General features: G+C 36.2%; 1 protein-coding gene across 1 annotated transcript in view; it reads right to left on the bottom strand.

Moving 5' to 3' along the window:
* The window catches only part of LOC118749696 (Down syndrome cell adhesion molecule-like protein Dscam2), a gene marked incomplete at its 3' end in the record, with an annotated part of 267478 nt that overhangs the window by 133369 nt on the left and 127012 nt on the right, over positions 1-7097 (bottom strand).

Genomic DNA, 7097 nt, shown 5'->3' with positions numbered 1-7097 from the left:
TAAGAACGCCCTATTTCAGAATTTGGTTAATGCAGATTTGCATTGTACTGAGGTTTATTATATACCAAAACTTCAGACTTATTAAGCTAGTATGTACTTGTATGGTAAGGTATGTATCAGGGTTGTTGCGAATATTCGCATTCGCATTTGCAACCGCGGAGCTTCCGCATTAATTTTAACATTCGCATTCGCTTTCGCATTCGCAATAATCAATGCGGAGCTTTTGCAAATGCGAATGTTGTGCAAGTGCATCCATAAAACGTATATATGGCAAACAAAATGACAAATTGTAGCCAATATTTTTGCCTGTGTTAGTGGGAGTATTTGTGTAACAAAACTGGTGAAATGTCATATTTATCAACTTTGATAAAAATGTCTTAAAACATATTGGCCCGTAGTTATAGTCGAAAGTTAAAACCTCTTCTAGTTAAAATTAATCTTTAAGTTTAGAGCAGGCTTTAAGTTTTAGTCAGTTATAGACATGTTAGAGGCAGGTTTTTGCTAAATTGACACATTAATATAATGTGAAAATATAAATATAAATGAAAAAAGGAACCAATCGGCATTAGGAAAAATTTGTTATTTTAGCAAGTTCACCCTGCGCCAACTGACTTTTATAAATAATTTTAAAAATGGCGCAGCAAACATTAAGTAAATAACTTATTTTTGTAAAATATAATTTATTAACGTAAATAATTTAATTTTTATAGGAAGTGAAAAGAATTCGTGAAGTTAATTGGACTGCTGCTGAAAAGACCTGCTTTCCGTCCCCCTCTTTCATTTGAAAAGGATCTTGGCGTTCCTTGTATGTTTTCCTATTTCTGGTTGCGATTGTATTATCCAAAATCCCAAAATCTCGAAATATCATTTGATTGGGAAACATATTCTTCAAATTAAGACCACTTTTGAATTTTCTCCGCAAATTTTGACAGGAAAACGTCTACTTAGAGTACGCTTTTAAGATTTTAAAACCTCGTCAACCTCATTTTAAATTTAAAACGTCGTTGTAAAGTTAAAAGGCCTTTTAAGTTGACTATGACAGTGTTAAAAGAGTGTTTATCTTAATATACAGTTTTAAATGTTAAAACCTGCCACTAACTTGTCTATAACTACGGGCCATTATTTCTTAATCTATATAACCGAGCTATCAATGGGCAGCCATATAAGTTCCAACTTCTACTTGACCTTTGACGTACGTCAAAGCGAATATAGTCTTTTTAACAATGTTTTTTTTTCTTTGCTTTAAACACCTGCGTTGCTTTCTGTCTCTATTATGATTTTTTGGGCTAATCTTAAAAAAACTAATAGACACAAATGAAGAAAGTGTGCATTATAATTCTTAACCAAATGTCGTGATTTGCTTTTGATATTACATTTGGGGAATTTATTAAGTACTAGCTTTTACCCGCAGGTTTCACCCAACGCCAGAAGGAATTAAAGGGGTCATGTGACTTGTGGTTCCGAAGTTATGGCTGATAAAAAATTCCAAGCCTATGTTAAGTGCTACGCCTCCTTTTACAAACTCATTTATATATACCTTACTATAAGCTCTTACCATAGATATGTCTGCATACCAAATGTTATGTTTATGTGACTTATTGTTCCGAAGTTACATCTGGTAAAATATTCCACGCCTTTGGGATTTGCCGCCCCCTTTCAGAGTCTTATTTATATGTATACCTTACTATAAGCACCTACCATAGATATGTCTGCATACCAAATTTTAAGTTCATGTGGCTTACGGTTCCGAAGTTAGAGCTGATTAAATAATTCACGCCTATGGGTGGTGCCACGCCCTTATCCAATACCGCCAATTTTTTCCCATAAGTACGGAATTAATTTTATTTATCTCGACAGCAAGTTCCAATGCTCTACCACAAATATTTCAAGAGATATACAACATGAAAATTTTAGTTAGTATAGGAGGTGCCACGCCCTCTTTTCCAGTATTGCCCATACACTGGATTCTTGGCTAAAAACTTTTGTGGTAAAACTGTCCCTTCTTTACTATTTAAAGTCAAAGAGTAAACTTCTTCAATAGGGATTTCCATCAAAAATGATAAACGTCTAGCTATAAAGAGAATCGAGAAACTGATTCGGCTGGCAGGCACGAGCTTGAAATCAGAATTTTGTTCAAAATTTTCATTCCTGGAAAGTAATAATTTATTTTTCATATCCACCATTTAGCTCGCTATAAGCACACATTTGTCAAACCCGCCACAGAAGAAAGTATTAAAAATTAGTTACAGAAATTAAATCGAAAAACGTTGATGAAGTTACAGATTCCTCAAATTCGAAACAGCCAAAGTAATGAGAATGAAGAATTCTTTTTAAAAACTTTAGAAAACCTGACACATCTGGTTTGGCCTCGCCATTAAGCTAGATTCTAATCGTTTCTTAAAAATACTTGACATCCGCATTCGCATCCGCGGATGTCTAAAATTCCACATTCGCAACATCCCTGGTATGTATGTATATCTAAGTTAACACTCCCCAGAGTTAACTCGCTGCGGCGCTCCCACTGTTACCCACTACACGTGCTGCTAAGTCAGCACAATTACATTCTCACGGCGCACGGCAACCTAACACCCAAAGTCAAGGCCATGGCTAGTACCAGCGATTAATACGTATGCTACTGCATTACTCCAGACGCACCGTCAGCATAATACTATTTCGCATACTTGTGAAATAGCATCAACCCATAATGCAAGTGTGGGAACTAACGGACGAACTTATTCACAGACAACAATTATGCAACAGGTACGCTGCTGCTGGACATTGGCTATAAAGGGAAGCAGCGGACACAAAGCGGGCAGTCGAGTTCGGGACGGGTAACGCTACGGTTTAGATTAAGAATTCTAATTGTAATTAAGTAAATAGAATAAACTGTGTTAGATTCCAAAATTTGTGTTGTAGATTTGTAACTCGTAGTTAGAACTATTGGGCGCGTTGGCCCAGCTAAATTATTTTTTTGACTTATACGGACCTAACGTCCGTAACTTCTATATCGTCGTTTAAAGTACAAAACCGCGTATTGTCATTCTGCAAAACCGCGTAACTAACATTGGCTGCCAAAAATTGGATTTGCTGACATAAGCTCTTGGCTAAATCCTTATCCATTCGTCTTGAAATATACTAGCCAGAAATGCGATTGCTTTATAAAAAAGAGAACCATTTTCAAATATGAGTGTTTTTGCGCTCTAGAAAATATTTTTACAACTTCAGATACGCGGTTTTGCAATTTTGCTGATACGCGGTTTTGAATTTTTTGATACGCGGTTTGCACTTTAAACGACGATATATTAATACGCTAACATAAATTTTGTCTCCGTTCGTTTGGCGATTCTACCGAACCGATTTCAAAACCAAGAACACCGTTGGAAAGGCATTTTTCCATAGATGTTTTATGGTTTCAAAATTGGTTGAAAATTACGGCCAAAACCGTCGTTTAAACATTTTCGTATTTGTGTATAGATGTTGCTGCAACATGTTCAATTTGACATGTTTCGCATGTTGTTTCACTTCACATTTGAAATTAAGCTTTGAAATAAAATGTTGAAGATGAAGAAATAAATGATAACGAGGAAGTCAAAAAAAAATAAGGCCAAAGTGAAGATAAAGACGAAAATGGAGACAATGACAGATACATAAGAATTAGGGTAACTGAAAGGGTAAGAAAATTTCTTGAATTTATGAAGTGAAACTTCTGTAGCGGCAGTTGGTTGGGTGGGAGTAAATTGTCAAACTCAAGGGGAATAATGCACATGGAAATGGTTCTCAGCGGTCTAGCGGTTTGAGAATAAAAACAAAAACAAAGATGCCTAGAGATGCAGGCAAAAACGAAGATCAATGTAAATTTAACCACTTTAAGGTGAAGGTGAAGAGGAATATGCAGAAATAATGAAGACAAGGATGAGGATGAAGATCGATATTGTTATCGATATAAAACTCGATATTTTTATTGATATAATAATCGATATTTCTATCGATAAAATAATCGATATTGTTATTGATTAAATAACCGCTATTGTAATCAATATAATATCGATACAATAATGGATAATGTTATCGGTATACTAATCGATTAAATAATTGATTTTGTTATCGATATGTACAATAATCAATACTGATGATTGTTTTATCTATCGATGAATAAATCGATTTTGCAATCGTTGTATTTTTCTATATGTTTATGGATATTGTTATCGGTATTTTTATTGAAACAGTTATCGACAGGGTTACCGATTTAATAATCGGAACATGGAGTGCGATCACATTACATGACAGGACATCACATTATATAACATGATATGATGAGACATCACATTATATTACACCACATAATATGTTATCACATCACACGATATCACGTGACATTACATCATATGATATGACATCACATTATATAGCATGACATCACATGACTTGACATCACACGATATGACATCGTATGACATGACACGGCATTACATGACATGGCATGACATGATAAGACATCATATGGTATGACATCATATGACATGACATCACAGGATATGACAACACATGACATGACATCCTATCACTTCACATAAAATCACGTCACATCTTATCACGTCATCGCACATCATCTCATCTACGTGAATAGAAACAGAAAAGGATATAAATAAGCAAAGATGTGAAAGATAAAAACAAAGATGAAGACCAAGGTAAATTTACCGTTTTCAAAACCAAGAACACCGTTGGAATGGTAATTTTCTGTAGATGAGGAGAGTTTTTATAGTTTCGATATTGGTTGAAAATTGTTGTTTAAAAATTTCCATATTTGTGTATGGTTGTTTTTGCAACCTGTTCAATTTAAGCTGTTTCGCATTTTGTTTTACTTCGTATTTGAAATTAAACTTTGAAATAAAGATAAATATGAAGATGAAGAAACAAGTGATAACGATGAAGACAAAAAAATAAGGCAAAAGTGAAGATAAAGACGAAAATGGAGATAAAGGCGAAAATGGAGACAATGAGAAATACATAAGAATTAGGGTAACTGAATTGAAATTTTCCATAAAAGTTACCGAAATTTATCGAATCATCGAAGTGTATAATTATCGAAATTTATCCATGCCTATTAAGTTATTACAACGTATTTAATTATTCAAATTGATCAACGTTTATTGAGTTGTTGAAATTTATAGACACAGAAACTTTGTTGTCGAAATTTACGGAGAGTTATCGAGCTATAAAACATGTAGGATTATACAAATTAGTCAAGTTAAAAAGTATCAAGTTATCGATTTTTATTGAATTATCATTATTTAAAGACTTAACGAAATTTATCGAGTTGTAGTAATGCATGGAGTTCTTTCAACTTACAGAGTTATCGATAATTATTGATCTACTGAAATTCGTGACTCATCGAATCGAAGTTTATGGAATTTTCAAAATATATCCATTAATCGAAATTTCAAGATTATATAAGCTTATCGATTTATCACTGCTTATCGAATTTTATCGTGCTAACAGAGTGTAATGAGTTATCAACATTTTTCGACAGCTTTCGAAAAATGTGGAGCTGTCAAAAGTAAAAATTTTTAAAGGTATCCAAAGAATTTACATTTTTGAGTTATCGAAATTTATCTAGCCCTCGAATTTCACAGTTATTGAAATTGGTCGAGTTAACGAATTTTATTGAGTTATCGGATTTTAGTGTTTTTGAAATGCATCGCACTATCGATATGTATCAAATCATTAATATTTATCGATAAAGTGGAATGTATCGGGTCAATTCTAAGTCCTGCCGAAGTCCTCAAAAGACCTCCTAAGATAAAAAAATTTTAGTTTCGTCTTAGTTCCAAAGCAGAAGATGTTCCGGTAAGTTAATTTGGACCGTACAAGTTTTGCTACGTGTTAAATTACAAACCCTCTCCAAGGCTCTTTCGCTATTTTCGCTCTCGATTTACATGGATGCCAGAACGTGGCGACGGCTAACTCGGCCACAGAGAATGCCAGATTGTGGCGGCAGCTTGCATAAGAAATAACAGCGAATTGAACAGTACAGCCAAGGCAATAGTTCGATCGAGGTCGAACATGCCGCCCCCCATGCTGGGACCAGCATAGTCCTCCATTTGGTTTGGGCTTAACGCTGGCGAAGGGGAGAAAATGTGCCAAGTGCACTATTTGGTTGCAAAAATATGGAATGACTAGCGCTTATACGTTCCATTTTTTGTGCGTACGGTAACCTCGCGCACCAGCTTGTCTGATCCGGGATGGAGTTCAACAACTCGCCCCATAACCCACTCATTTGGTGGTAGTCGGTCATCTTTGACTATAACTAAGTAATTCAGTTGTAAGTTTGGCCGTATTTTGCACCATTTTAGCCGCGTTTGCTGATGAGCTAACCAATAGGAGGTCCATTTTTGCCAAAAGTGTTGCAACATTCGTTGTGTTTGAATAAAGTGTTGACTAAGTGAAACGTTTGGTGCTGCTGAATTAATGGGCGGCGACAGAAGCGGGCTCCCGATGAGAAAATGCCCGGGAGTGAGCACCGTCAAATCATCTGGGTCCGAAGTCAGCGGTCATAGTGGCCGAGAGTTAAGGCATGACTCAATACGTACAAGAAGTGTTGATAACAACTCAAAGGAAAGGCGGGTACCATTCAGAACCCGCTTTAAGTGATACTTGACGCATTTCACATTGGCCTCCCACAGACCCCCAAAATTGGGGGAGTGAGGGGGGTTGAAATGCCATTGGATGCCGTGATTGGCGATATTTGGGACGACATCTTTCTTTATGTCTTCGAGAAGTTTCCGCTGGCTCACCTGCAACACCTTATCTGCCCCTACAAAATTAGGTCCGCAGTCGCTGTACCTCGCCGGTCGATGAACCTTTGCAGTGCGAGGAGAAATGCTTCGGATGACATTCCTGTAACCGCCTCCAGATGAACTGCACTCGTAGCTAAGCAAATGAAAATTGCAACGTAGCCCTTGTATGTGGTGTTCCCACGGTATCACGACGATTTTAATTCAATAGCACCAGTGTTATCAATACCGGTTGCTAGAAATGGGCGTTGCGGTGGATTGACGCGGTGAAAATGCAAATCTCCCATTAGCTGTGTGGCTGTA

The sequence above is a fragment of the Rhagoletis pomonella genome, unplaced genomic scaffold (genome assembly GCF_013731165.1).
Source record: "Rhagoletis pomonella isolate Grant_MI unplaced genomic scaffold, Rhpom_1.0 Rhpom_scaffold_00034, whole genome shotgun sequence".
In the NCBI taxonomy this organism is placed as follows: Eukaryota; Metazoa; Arthropoda; class Insecta; order Diptera; family Tephritidae; genus Rhagoletis; species Rhagoletis pomonella.
The sequence above is the reverse complement of the archived record's forward strand: the minus strand, read 5'-3'. Positions and strand labels throughout refer to the sequence as shown.